The sequence below is a fragment of the Narcine bancroftii genome, chromosome 6 (genome assembly GCF_036971445.1).
Source record: "Narcine bancroftii isolate sNarBan1 chromosome 6, sNarBan1.hap1, whole genome shotgun sequence".
Taxonomy (NCBI): domain Eukaryota; kingdom Metazoa; phylum Chordata; class Chondrichthyes; order Torpediniformes; family Narcinidae; genus Narcine; species Narcine bancroftii.
In genome coordinates this window covers 124,395,912-124,410,811 of record NC_091474.1, presented here as the reverse complement: position 1 = coordinate 124,410,811, position 14,900 = coordinate 124,395,912, and positions in this window count along the sequence as shown.

The window sequence follows — 14,900 nt, the reverse complement described above, 5'->3', positions numbered from 1 at the left end:
GATTACAGAGACATACTGATACAAGGACAGGATTGGCTGATGCTGGTACCATGTTTTAAAAGGGACTGGATTTGGGGTAAAAGTGGGGTTGGGGTGTAGCATTACTGGTCAGGGATAGTATCACAGCTGCAGAAAGGGAGGATGCTGTGAAGGCCAACCACAGGCTCTGTGCCAGAACAAGTCCTAGTGGGGCCCTTTAGGCTAACCGCAGTGGGCGCCATCTGATGTTCAAAAATTTGCTCATCAAGGGGGAGGGATGCTGTCTACCTGCCTACCCTGAACCACCTCTGTGTGCTGCTGCCATCCCCTCCCTCTCCCTCCAATATAACAGACAAACGCCCTGCTTATATTGCGGACAGAGGATTTGTAACTGTCAAACGTGCTACCCTTGTTTAAAAAGGAAATAGGATCCTGGGATTATAGGCCAATGGTAGACAAACTATTGGAGAGGATTCTTAGGGACAGGCCTTAAGATAATTTAGAGAAATGCAGTCTTCTCAGAGATAGTCAGAATGGTTTTGTGAGGAGAAGGCCATGCCTCATGAGCCTAATTGAGTTGTTTGAAGAGGTAATAAAAGAAATTGATGAAAGTAGGGTGGTAGATGTGTTTATGGGTTTTAGTGACAAGGTCCCACATGGGAGACACCTACAGAAAGTCATGAAGCATGGGATCCATGGAAAGTTGGCTGTGTGGATACAGAATTGGGTTGCCTGTGGAAAGCAGAGAGTAGTAGTGGCAGGAGGTATTGTGCCTGGAGATCAATGACTAGTGGAGTTCCATAAGGATCTCTTCTGGAACTTTTACTCTTTGTTATTTTTATTAATGGCCTGGACGAAGAAGTTGAGGGATGGGTCAGAAAGTGTGCGGATGATACAAAGGTTGACGGTGTTGTGGATGGTGTTGAACTTTGCCATAGATTACAACAGGATATAGGCAGAATGCAGAGTTGGGCAGAAAAGTAGTAGATGATGGTCAATTTGGATAAGTGTGAGGTTGATGCATTTTGGAAGGTCAAACAAAGACTGGGTAATTGGGATAATACTGGGTTGATGGAGTAGAAGAACAAAGGGACCTTGTGGTCTAAATCCATAGATCTCCCAAGGCTGCTGCACAGATTGATAGGATCATTAAGAAGTCCTGTGGTATGCTGGGCTTCATTAGTTGGGGGATTAAGTTCTGAGAGATCCAAGTTTCAGCTCTAGTGAGAAAACACTCAAAATATTTTGTTCATTTCTTGTGACCTCATTACAGGAAGGACATGGAAGCTTTAGAAATTGTGCAGAGGAGATTTATAATGATGCTGCCTGGATTTGAAAATATGCTTTATGAGGCAAGGTTAATAGAGCTGGGACTTTTCTGTTTGGAGTGAAGAAGGATAAATAGAGATTTAAATAGATTACGAGAGGCATAGGTTTTGGAGACAGCCAACACCTTTATCCCAGGGTGGGAGATGCAAACCTAGGGTACATCTGTACAAAGCAAAGGGAAAAAAGTTTAGGGGAGTTATCAGGGATGTCTGAGAGAGTGGTAGAGGCTGGAACAATAGAGGTTTTTAAGAGACTCTGAAACAGGAACATGGATGAAAGAAAAAAATAGAGGATTATAAGGTAGGGAACATATATTTAGGTCAGCACAATATCATGGCTGAAGGACATGTTCAAACACGTCCCTGATATGGGCTTCTGTTTGCCAGGAAAATGAATGAACATCAACTTTCCCATTCAGTCATGTGAAATGCCCATGATAATTGTATTAAACATTCTGTGCTAAGGCGCTCATGAAAGTAGGCTGCAGGGGAAAATTGGTTGGTTGGGGTTGGGTGTTGGGTTTTTCCTCCTTTGTCTTTTGTCAGTGAGGTGGGCTCTGTGGTCTTCTTCAAAGGAGGTTGCTGCCCGCTGAACTGTGAGGCGTCAAGATGCACGGTTGGAGGCGATATCAGCCCACTGGCGGTGATCAATGTGGCAAGCACCAAGAGATTTCTTAAGGCAGTCCTTGTACCTCTTCTTTGGTGCACCTCTGTCGCGGTGGCCAGTGGAGAGCTCGCCATATAACACGATCTTGGGAAGGCGATGGTCCTCCATTCTGGAGACGTGACCTACCCAGCGCAGTTGGATCTTCAGCAGCGTGGATTCGAAGCTGTCGGCCTCTGCCATCTCGAGTACTTCGATGTTGGTGATGAAGTGGCTCCAATGAATGTTGAGGATGGAGCGGAGACAACGCTGGTGGAAGCGTTCCATCCGAGCAACATTTTCACGTCCGTCACTTTGACTCCTTATTACTTCTAGAGGTTCAAGAGCCTTTGGTACCTTTAATCCAATTAACATCCTGATCTTAGCATCAATTTTGGGTAAATAATTATCTTTTATATGTTCCCACTGTTTGATATCATCCTGATAAGGGATATTCTCTTTATTCACAGCTATAGTCTTCTGATTGTATACACTTGGAAGATCGTAAAATTCATTGCTATTTAATCCACCAATCTGTAAACCTAAAACTATATTAGTTTCAATGTTCCTTTCATCATTCATTTTCTTCAACAAGATCTGTGATCTTTTACCATGATGATTAAGTTTATTCATCAATTCAACAGTACAAAACGATGCAGTACTTCCTGGTTCAAGGAATGCATGTCTTCAGTATGAAGCTTCCTTTTTTAACCTTAACAGGAACTATTGAGAGGGCTTTGTCACCGGCTCCAGTAAGAATGTTTGTCTGAACCAAAGCTGATGCATTTTCTTTGACTGTGTCTTTAGTCTTGGATTCAGATTGTTTGACTTTCTTCTCAACTTTACATCGTTGAGTGAGCAGTAACTTGGGATGTTTTAGACTGCATTTATCACAACTGAGTCACTTATTACAAGTTTTGCTGATGTGTCTGTCCTTTGCACAAACAACCAAACAATATTCCATTCTTCTTTAAAAAGTTTAATTTCTCATCATATGAATTTTTACTCCAATTGTGAACATTTTTCTCAAGCATGTTTATCTTTGCAATACAAACAGCTTTTCAGAACAGTCTGATCTTCTTTTTCCTTTGTTTCCTTGTTCTCTCTTGTGCTTGCATCTGATACAGCAGTAACAAAGGTACTTCCCTTTGGTTTCTGTTGAGATGATGATTTAGACTTCTTTATGACTTTGGGAACTATTGAAGTATCCTTAATATTTCCAAATACTGATACAGTGTTATCAAACACATGCCATTCCAAAAATTGTACAATATCCACAAAAGTGACATCCCTTTCAGGAAGAATCTTAAGATGAACAACTTTGGTTCTCCATAAATCCCTCAGCTTATAAAGTGATTTATTGACAATAACTGACAAATTAGCAAGCAAATTCAGCTCTTGAAAATACACTCTACTTCCCATTGCATTCATCCAGCCTCTCAGAAAGAGTGCATTTGCTGGTAAAACCTTTGCATCCTCTAATTTTATTGCTGACCAAGAAAGAATCTTGTTTATGTGGCCCTTGTGATTTTACATTCATTGCCATAATGATGATGCAATAATTATTTTTCCCTTTTAAAACATTTTTCTGGATTCATATGTTGGTAACTATTGACTAACTCCTTCACCTGTCCTCCACTTTACTGTTCCAGGTAATACAGACGATCTTTGGCATTTTTGGTACTTCTTTCAATGTGACATTCAAAGGATTTCATGAATGTCAGATATTGTAATGGATCTCCATTAAAAATTGGAATTTCCTTCTTGGGTAAACCAGATGAACCTTGTTGCTGCGCTAACATACCAGAAATTTCATTTTGTTTGGCTATGAGTGACATTATATTGTCTTGTCCACCATGGCTTGTGTCTGGTTGTTTTGTGGTGAATGGAGCAGACGGATCTTGAATTGGTGCCATAGGTGTAGGACCTTGGTGTGTAAATGATGGCATCGATGGGGATCCTTGTCTTGTTGTTGGTTCTTCAGCAACATGAAGAGACATCAATGGTTGAGTATGGTCAACTCACATGGTTGAATGTTTTCGAAATACTCTCGGGAGGATTCACTTATTGTGCGCTCGGAAGAGATTGAATGTCACTGGCCCTTTCCACAGGGTTGGTCATTGACATTTGAGCACTAGCAGGGCCACCGGTGGCTCCTTGCTCGAGTCCACTCGCTTCTTGTGGCTGCGGTTCCCATTGATCCGCTGGAAGGTTAGGTGCCAGCACCTTGGGTATTTCACTTTGAATGATAAATCTTGCAGAAGCCTGAGCTAATCTTCCTCTCTCCTCCCCTTTCCACCTTCTGCAGAGACTGCTCCCTCTTTGACTCCCTTGTTCATTAATTTCTTCCTACAAATCACCCCTTGCTACCTACCCCCATTAACATATAAAGTGTTGCACTTTGCGCACGCACCTCCTCCCTCACCATCTATCCCCCCAAGCAGTCTTTCCAAGTGAAGCAACACTTCACTTTTGAATCATCAGGGGTCATCTACTGTGTCTGGTGTTCTCACTGTGGTCTCCTCTACATCGGAGAGAGTGGGCACAGATTGGGAGATCACTTTGTTGAGCACTTTTGCTCTGTCTTCTGTTAGAGTGTGGAACTCCCAATGGCAACTCATTTCAATTCCCCATGCCATTCCCTGGACGACATGTCTGTCCACGGTCAAATGCACAGCCCAACTGAGATGACCTGCAAATTGGAGGAACAACACCTCATTTTCCATCTGGGCACCCTCCATATTGAAGGCATTAACATTGATTTCCCCATTTTCTGTTGGACCCCTCTGGTATCTCCCTCGCTTCCTATTCCTGCACCTCCTTTCATCCAGCACCCTATCCCCGTCTCCCTCTCTCTTTCCCCTACCCTTCATCTTCTTTCTTCCAGCTCTGCATTCAGACCTCCCCCTCCCCGATCATTTCCCAGTTTTTCTCTGCTGCCCTCCTACCACTCTCACCTCTGGTCTTGGCTGTGCACCTCCCATTGTTTCCTCCTCCCCCATCTTTTTATTTAGACATCTGCCTGATTTTGGATACACCTGAAGGGCCAAAATACTGGCTATATATCTTTGCTTCTAATGGACATTGCATGATCTGCTGAGTTTCTCCAGCATTGTTGTCTATTTCAGATTTCATTTTTATTGACAGAGTTTGTACATCACATACATCCCTTAGATTATTTTTCCTGTAGACAAGGCAGAATTAGCACTTATTGGTATTGCAAAAAAAACTAACTCAACATACATATGTAAACAAATAAAGAAATGTAAATAAACTGTTTGAGAGAAAAAAAATCAATAAAGTACAAAATTAAAAGTCCTTCAATAAGTCCCTAATGAGTTTGTTGTTGAGGAGTCTGATGGTGAAGGGGTACCAGCTGTTCCTGAACCTGGTGGTGCGAGTCTTGTGGCACCTGTACCTCTTTCCTGATGGCAGCAGTGAGAACAGAGTGCGTGCTGGGTGGTGTGGATCCTTGATGATTGCTGCTGCTCTCTGACGGCAGCGTTCCCTGTAATGTTCTCAATAGTGGGGAGAGTTTTACCTGTGATGTCCTAGGCTGTGTCCACTTCCTTTTGTAAGGCTTTCCGCTCAGGGTATTGGTGACCCCAAACCAGACTGTGATGCTGCTGGTCACCACACCTCTGTAGACAATTTCCAGGGTTTATGGTGTCATGCCAAACCTCTGCAGACTCCTGAGGAAGGCGAGTGCTGGTGTCCTTACTTCATGATGCCATTTCTGTGTTGGGTCCAGGAAAGATTCTCTGAAATAGAGCCTCACAAAACTTAAATTTGCTCACCCTCTCCCCCAATGATCATACACCTCTGGTTTTGCTAAAGTCAATCAGCTCCTCAGTTTTGGAGGCATTTAGTGTGAGATTGTTGCACCATTCATCCAAGTTTCCAGTTTCCCTCTTGTATTCATCCCCTTTCTTTATACAACCCACTACCATGATATCATCAGTGAAACCCACAAATCTGGAATGTTTTGCTCATCTGGAATATCATTTTGCTATCGTCCCTTTGATGTCTTGGTTTTGAGCTTTACTGGAAATTATGTGATGGGAAGATTACTGGCGTCAGTTCTAAAGCTGCCTATATCGAGTTCGAACTTGTCACCTATGTACTTGCCTTTCTAACTCTGCCTTCTTTCATTCAATGTCCATTATTATGGTAATACACCTGCTCGCTGCTACAACTATTTTCCTTCAGCACAGATCTTAACTAAAACTGTTGCTCATGTTGGACAGATTGGTGGACATTTGAACCACTTTTTGTCTTCCCAGCAAAGCCAAGTCTTTTTATATACTGCTGCATAAAAGCAAAATTAAATTTAAAAATTACAATTAAACAAGTTGCTGGAGTTGAGTGCAACAAACAAAAGTGCTGGAGAAACTCAGCAGGTCATGCAGCATTCACAGGAAATAAAGGGTAACCAATGTTTCGGGCCTGGACCCCTTCGTCAGAAAAGTATTAGGTGGTGCAGCTGGTAGAGCCACTGCTTCACAGTCCCAGGGACCCAGGTTTGACCTTGACGTCTGGTGCTGTTAGAGGGCAGTTCACACGTTTTCCTTCCCTCATCCCAGAGACATGCGGCACTGGTTTAATTGGCCTGTGGTTAATTAGCCCCATTCCATTAGTGAGTCAGAGAATCTGGGACTGCAGGGAGAATAAAAAAGGGATTAATGCTGTTTAATGGTTGATGTGGACTCTGGATGACAGGGGCTGTTTTCACATTGTATCTTTCCTTGGCTCACCTTGGAAGCTAAACCCAAACCAAGATTAGAGCAGGCTATTGAGAAATAAAATTAGAAAGTGCATTTTCCACACGAAGGGTAATGCCAACCTGCCTTCTCTTTGCCGTTCTCCTTCTCTCTCTTTCCCTATCCCTCTTTATCCATCTCCCCACCCCTTCCCTTCCTTCCCCTATCAGAGAGTGATCCTCATCCTGTCACTTCACAGCTTTTTCTTTTACCATCCCACCTGTATCCACCTTCTTCCTCTGATCTGTTAGCCTGTGTTCCTCCCCTTCCCCTTCCTCCCTCCCTACAAAATTTTATTCAGACATTTGCCTATTTTTTTCTTATACCTGACCTGACGAAGGGCCCAGGCCTGAAACTTTGGTTACCCCTTACGGACTGCTGAGTTTCTCCAAAACAGTTGTGTATTGCATTCAATCCCAGCACCTAAGAACCATACAACATTATAGCACAGAAATAGGCCCTTTGGCCCTTCTAGTCTGTGCCAAAACATTTTTTTGCATAGTCCCACTGACCTGCATCCAGTTCATAGACCTCCTTACCTCTCCCATCCATGTAACTGTCCAAATTCTTCTTAAATGTTAAAATTGAGCCCGCATTCACCACTTCAGCTGGCAGCTCATTCCACACTCCCATCACTTTCTGTGTGAAGAAGTTCCCCCTAAACTTTTCCCCTTTCACACTTAACCCATGTCCTCTGGGTTGTATCTCACCGACCCTCAGTGGAAAAACCCTACCTGCATTTACTCAGTCTATTCCCCTCATAATTTTAAATACCTCAATCAAATCTCACCTCATTCTTCTACACTCCTGGAAATAAAGTTCTAACCTGTTTAACCTTTCCCTGTAACTCTATAAGATTGGTTAAACATGACCTACTATGCCCAAAGCCATGTTGACTATCCAAATAATTGTATATCCGATATCTTAGAACACCTTCCAGCAATTTACCTACTATTGACATCAGGCTCACTGGCCTATAATTTATATAGTTACTTTTGGAACAAGATGAGCTACCCTACAGTCCTCTGGCACCACACCCAAGGATATGGACATTTTCAATATTTCTGCCAGAGCCCCAGCAATTTCTACACTAGCCTCCCTCAAGGTCCGAGGGAATATCTTGTCAAGCCCTGGAGATTTATCCACCCTTATTTACTTTAAGACAGCAAGCACCTCTTCCTCTTTAATTGTATAGGTTTCATGGCCTCACTACTAGTTTTCCTTACTTCCCATGACTCTGTTTCCTCAGTGAATACTGTTGGAAAAAGATCTCCCCCCTCATAGATGACCACTCTGATCTTTAAGGGGACAAATTTTTGTCCCTTACTATTCTTTTGCTCTTAATAAACTTGGAGAAACCCTTAGGATTTTCCTCCGCTTATTTGCCAAAGTAACCTGGTGTTTCTTTTGCCTTTCTGATTTCTTTCTTAAGGTTTTCCAAGCATTTTTTAATACTCCTCAAGTACCTCATTTGCTCCAGGTTGCCTATACCTGCTATACACCTCTCTCCTTCCAAACGAGATCCACAATATCTCTTAAAAACTAAGACTGCTATGCCTGCTGACCTTGCCTTTAATCCTGACAGGAGCATATAACCCTGTACTCTCAAAATTTAACCTTTGAAAGTCCTCCACTTACCTCACACATCCTTGCCTGAAAATGACTTAACCCAATCCCCACATTCTAGACCCTTTCTCATTCCCTCAAAATTGGCCTTTCTCCAATTTAGAATCTCAACCCGAGGCCTACACCTATCCTTCTCCATAATTAACTTGAAACTAATGGTATTATGATCACTGGAGCCAAAATGTTCCCCTACACATCTGTATTCTGCATCCTCTCCAGTTGGTACCTCTATATATTGATTTAGAAAACTTTTCTGAACATATTTGACAAGCCAGCCAGCCCTTTTACAGTATGGGAGTCCCAGACAATATATGGAAAATTAAAATCCTGCACCTGTCGGCTATTTGTCTGGGCCAATTCTCATTGACTGTTGGGCAGTCTATAATATCTTTCCTGTTCCTCAGCTCCATCCATATAGCCTCATTAGATGAGCCCTCTGGTCTGTCATGCTTGAGCACAGCTGTGGTATTTTCCCTGACAACCAACACCGCCCCCAACCGCCCCCCCCACCCCGTTCTATTGCATCTAAAGCAATGGAAGCCCAGAACACTGAGTTGCCAGTCCTGCTCCTCCTGCAACCAAGTTTCACTAATGTCCACAATGTCATAAATCCACATGCCAATCCATGCTTTAACCTTATTTAAATTCCAGACTTTCTTTTTTAAACTTCTTTCTCCAGAAGATTTGAGCTATTGGTACAATATAATCTTCGCAAGTGCAATCATAGTTTTTCAATAAGTAACTGTCAATTCGCTGAGATGGATAAATGCAATTCTGTGCAAGCTGGCAATGTTCCAAGTGAATAACAGGCCTTGACTATAGTGACAGGTTGTCCTTTCTTGATCCTCAGAGTCCAGAGGGATTAATTAGTTGGTGTTTTGAGAAGCCTGCCAAGGAGATGATTGACAGGTGTCTGGTGATTTCAACACAATAGGGCATCAAAATACAGTATGTGTTGAAAGAGATATTTTTGAAAAATAATTGCAACATCATGTTTGGAGACTTCTGAGGACATCCAAGAGGGACTATTGTGCTCAGGTTATATGGGAGCAACCTTGTGAGATCCCAGATGAATGCTGGCCAGTGAAGTAAGAGAATTTACGGCAAGGGCAGCAAGGTTGGTGTAGTGGTTAGCGCAATGCATTAACAGCGCTAGTAATCAGGACCGGGGTTTGAATCCCGCACTATCTGTCAGGAGTTGGTACATTCTCCCTGTGTTTGCATGGGCTTTTCCCGGGGACTCTGGTCTCCTCTCACCATTCAAATTGCACTGGGGGGTTGTAGGTTAATTGGGTGTAAATGGGTGGCATGACCTTGTGGGCCAAAATGGCTGTTACTGTGCTGTATGTGTATGTATAAGTCTAACTTCCTGGCTCAACACCGCATGGTTTGAGGTCCTACTGTTCCTCTAGGTTCCTTACATACTCATAGCTGGGGAAATCGGTCTTATCTTCATCTGGACTCAGCAGAGGTTTGTTGCACCACACTTCCCATATTGCTTGCATAAGCACAGCCCACACTTTTCTATTGAATTGAACAGCATCAACCATTGTGCCTGGGCTATTGTGATACAGTAGTCGGTGCAACCACATCCAAGGAAGCTGGGAGGTTGCTGAAGATGACTGGTGTCCTATCGTCTGGATTTGAACCTCTCTTCCTGGGATGAGTAGCCTTAATGAGACTTTGGCAAAGGAGACTCCCATTGCATTTTGTGGTGGTCACTAACAGGTTGCTGAGTCAACAATTCCCTTCTCCCAAAAGGACAACCAAATGCAGAATGCTCACCACTCAAGTCTGGGTCATGTTACATGCTCTGCTGTGTGACTTCCCCAGTCTTTGGAAGCAGACTCAAAGAGAGATATTGTCAGGATCGCACATGTTGGGTCATCTAGCATTAATACATCAGCTGGTTGGCCATCTCTTGGATAATGCTTAGCAGTCTGACTCTAGAATCTTCACTGCATGTTTATCCTTGGTTATCAAAATCTGTAATCATAATTTAAATAACAAATGGGTGGCACGGTTGGCAAAGCGTTTAGCGCAATGCCTTTCCAGCACCAGCGAACAGGACTGGGGTTCGAATCCCGCACTGTCTGTAAGAAGTTTGTATGTTCTCCCCACGTCTGCATGGGCTTTCCCCAGGGCCTCTGGTTTCCTTCCACCATTCAAAACTTATTGTGGATGTAGGTTAATGGGGTGTATGTTAATGGAGTATAGATTAATGGGGTGTAGGTTAATGGGGTGTATGCTAACGGAGTGTAGGTTAATGGTGTGTAGGTTAACGAAGTGTAGGTTAATTGGGTGTAGGTTAATGGAGTGTAGGTTAATGGGGTGTAGGTTAATGGAGTGTAGGTTAATGGAGTGTAGGTTAATGAGATGTATGTTAATGGAGTAAAGGTTAATGGGGTGTATGTTAATGGGGTGTATGTTAATGGAGTGTAGGTTAATGGGGTGTATGTTAATGGGGTGTAGGTTAATGGGGTGTATGTTAATGGGGTGTAGGTTAATGGGGTGTATGTTAATTGGGTGTAGGTTAATGGAGTGTAGGTTAATGGGGTGTATGTTAATGGGGTGTATGTTAATAGGGTGTAGGTTAAAGGGGTGTATGTTAATGGGGTGTAGGTTAATGGAGTGTAGGTTAACGGAGTGTAGGTTAATGGGGTGTATGTTAACGGAGTGTAGGTTAATGGTGTGTAGGTTAATGAAGTGTAGGTTAATGGAGTGTAGGTTAATGAGGTGTATTTTAATGGAGTGTAGGTTAATGGGGTGTATGTTAATGGAGTGTAGGTTAATGGGGTGTATGTTAATGGGGTGTAGGTTAATGGGGTGTATGTTAATTGGGTGTATGTTAATAGAGTGTAGGTTAATGGGGTGTATGTTAATGTCAACATGATTATCCAACTGCACGAAAACCAACAAGGTCGGGTCAGATACAGCAATGAGCTCTCTGAACCCTTCTCCATTAACAATGGCGTGAAGCAAGGCTGTGTTCTCGCACCAACCCTCTTTTCAATCTTCTTCAGCATGATGCTGAACCAAGCCATGAAAGACCCCAACAATGAAGACGCTGTTTACATCCGGTACCGCACGGATGGCAGTCTCTTCAATCTGAGGCGCCTGCAAGCTCACACCAAGACACAAGAGAAACTTGTCCGTGAACTACTCTTTGCAGATGATGCCGCTTTAGTTGCCCATTCAGAGCCAGCTCTTCAGCGCTTGACGTCCTGCTTTGCGGAAACTGCCAAAATGTTTGGCCTGGAAGTCAGCCTGAAGAAAACTGAGGTCCTCCATCAGCCAGCACCCCACCATGACTACCAGCCCCCCCACATCTCCATCGGGCACACAAAACTCAAAACGGTCAACCAGTTTACCTATCTCGGCTGCACCATTTCATCAGATGCAAGGATCGACAATGAGATAGACAACAGACTCGCCAAGGCAAATAGCGCCTTTGGAAGACTACACAAAAGAGTCTGGAAAAACAACCAACTGAAAAACCTCACAAAGATAAGCGTATACAGAGCCGTTGTCATACCCACACTCCTGTTCGGCTCCGAATCATGGGTCCTCTACCGGCACCACCTACGGCTCCTAGAACGCTTCCACCAGCGTTGTCTCCGCTCCATCCTCAACATCCATTGGAGCGCTCACACCCCTAACGTCGAGGTACTCGAGATGGCAGAGGTCGACAGCATCGAGTCCACGCTGCTGAAGATCCAGCTGCGCTGGATGGGTCACGTCTCCAGAATGGAGGACCATCGCCTTCCCAAGATCGTATTATATGGCGAGCTCTCCACTGGCCACCGTGACAGAGGTGCACCAAAGAAAAGGTACAAGGACTGCCTAAAGAAATCTCTTGGTGCCTGCCACATTGACCACCGCCAGTGGGCTGATAACGCCTCAAACCGTGCATCTTGGCGCCTCACAGTTTGGCGGGCAGCAGCCTCCTTTGAAGAAGACCGCAGAGCCCACCTCACTGACAAAAGGCAAAGGAGGAAAAACCCAACACCCAACCCCAACCAACCAATTTTCCCTTGCAACCGCTGTAATCGTGTCTGCCTGTCCCGCATCGGACTGGTCAGCCACAAACGAGCCTGCAGCTGACGTGGACTTTTTTACCCCCTCCATAAATCTTCGTCCGCGAAGCCAAGCCAAAGAAAGAATGGAGTGTAGGTTAATGGGGTGTATGTTAATGTGGTGTATGTTAATAGGGTGTAGGTTAAAGGGGTGTATGTTAATGGGGTGTAGGTTAATGGAGTGTAGGTTAACGGAGTGTAGGTTAATGGGGTGTATGTTAACGGAGTGTAGGTTAATGGTGTGTAGGTTAATGAAGTGTAGGTTAATGGATTGTAGGTTAATGAGGTGTATTTTAATGGAGTGTAGGTTAATGGGGTGTATGTTAATGGAGTGTAGGTTAATGGAGTGTAGGTTAATGGGGTGTATGTTAATGGGGTGTATGTTAATGGAGTGTATGTTAATGGGGTGTATGTTAATGGAGTGTAGGTTAATGGGGTGTATGTTAATGGAGTGTAGGTTAATGGGGTGTATGTTAATGGAGTGTAGGTTAATGGGGTGTATGTTAATGGGGTGTAGGTTAATGGGGTGTAGGTTAATGGAGTGTAGGTTAATGGAGTGTAGGTTAATGAGATGTATGTTAATGGAGTAAAGGTTAATGGGGTGTATGTTAATGGGGTGTATGTTAATGGAGTGTAGGTTAATGGGGTGTATGTTAATGGGGTGTAGGTTAATGGGGTGTATGTTAATGGGGTGTAGGTTAATGGGGTGTATGTTAATTGGGTGTAGGTTAATGGAGTGTAGGTTAATGGGGTGTATGTTAATGGGGTGTATGTTAATAGGGTGTAGGTTAAAGGGGTGTATGTTAATGGGGTGTAGGTTAATGGAGTGTAGGTTAACGGAGTGTAGGTTAATGGGGTGTATGTTAACGGAGTGTAGGTTAATGGTGTGTAGGTTAATGAAGTGTAGGTTAATGGAGTGTAGGTTAATGAGGTGTATTTTAATGGAGTGTAGGTTAATGGGGTGTATGTTAATGGAGTGTAGGTTAATGGGGTGTATGTTAATGGGGTGTAGGTTAATGGGGTGTATGTTAATTGGGTGTATGTTAATAGAGTGTAGGTTAATGGGGTGTATGTTAATGTCAACATGATTATCCAACTGCACGAAAACCAACAAGGTCGGGTCAGATACAGCAATGAGCTCTCTGAACCCTTCTCCATTAACAATGGCGTGAAGCAAGGCTGTGTTCTCGCACCAACCCTCTTTTCAATCTTCTTCAGCATGATGCTGAACCAAGCCATGAAAGACCCCAACAATGAAGACGCTGTTTACATCCGGTACCGCACGGATGGCAGTCTCTTCAATCTGAGGCGCCTGCAAGCTCACACCAAGACACAAGAGAAACTTGTCCGTGAACTACTCTTTGCAGATGATGCCGCTTTAGTTGCCCATTCAGAGCCAGCTCTTCAGCGCTTGACGTCCTGCTTTGCGGAAACTGCCAAAATGTTTGGCCTGGAAGTCAGCCTGAAGAAAACTGAGGTCCTCCATCAGCCAGCACCCCACCATGACTACCAGCCCCCCCACATCTCCATCGGGCACACAAAACTCAAAACGGTCAACCAGTTTACCTATCTCGGCTGCACCATTTCATCAGATGCAAGGATCGACAATGAGATAGACAACAGACTCGCCAAGGCAAATAGCGCCTTTGGAAGACTACACAAAAGAGTCTGGAAAAACAACCAACTGAAAAACCTCACAAAGATAAGCGTATACAGAGCCGTTGTCATACCCACACTCCTGTTCGGCTCCGAATCATGGGTCCTCTACCGGCACCACCTACGGCTCCTAGAACGCTTCCACCAGCGTTGTCTCCGCTCCATCCTCAACATCCATTGGAGCGCTCACACCCCTAACGTCGAGGTACTCGAGATGGCAGAGGTCGACAGCATCGAGTCCACGCTGCTGAAGATCCAGCTGCGCTGGATGGGTCACGTCTCCAGAATGGAGGACCATCGCCTTCCCAAGATCGTATTATATGGCGAGCTCTCCACTGGCCACCGTGACAGAGGTGCACCAAAGAAAAGGTACAAGGACTGCCTAAAGAAATCTCTTGGTGCCTGCCACATTGACCACCGCCAGTGGGCTGATAACGCCTCAAACCGTGCATCTTGGCGCCTCACAGTTTGGCGGGCAGCAGCCTCCTTTGAAGAAGACCGCAGAGCCCACCTCACTGACAAAAGGCAAAGGAGGAAAAACCCAACACCCAACCCCAACCAACCAATTTTCCCTTGCAACCGCTGCAATCGTGTCTGCCTGTCCCGCATCGGACTGGTCAGCCACAAACGAGCCTGCAGCTGACGTGGACTTTTTTACCCCCTCCATAAATCTTCGTCCGCGAAGCCAAGCCAAAGAAAGAATGGAGTGTAGGTTAATGGGGTGTATGTTAATGTGGTGTATGTTAATAGGGTGTAGGTTAAAGGGGTGTATGTTAATGGGGTGTAGGTTAATGGAGTGTAGGTTAACGGAGTGTAGGTTAATGGGGTGTAT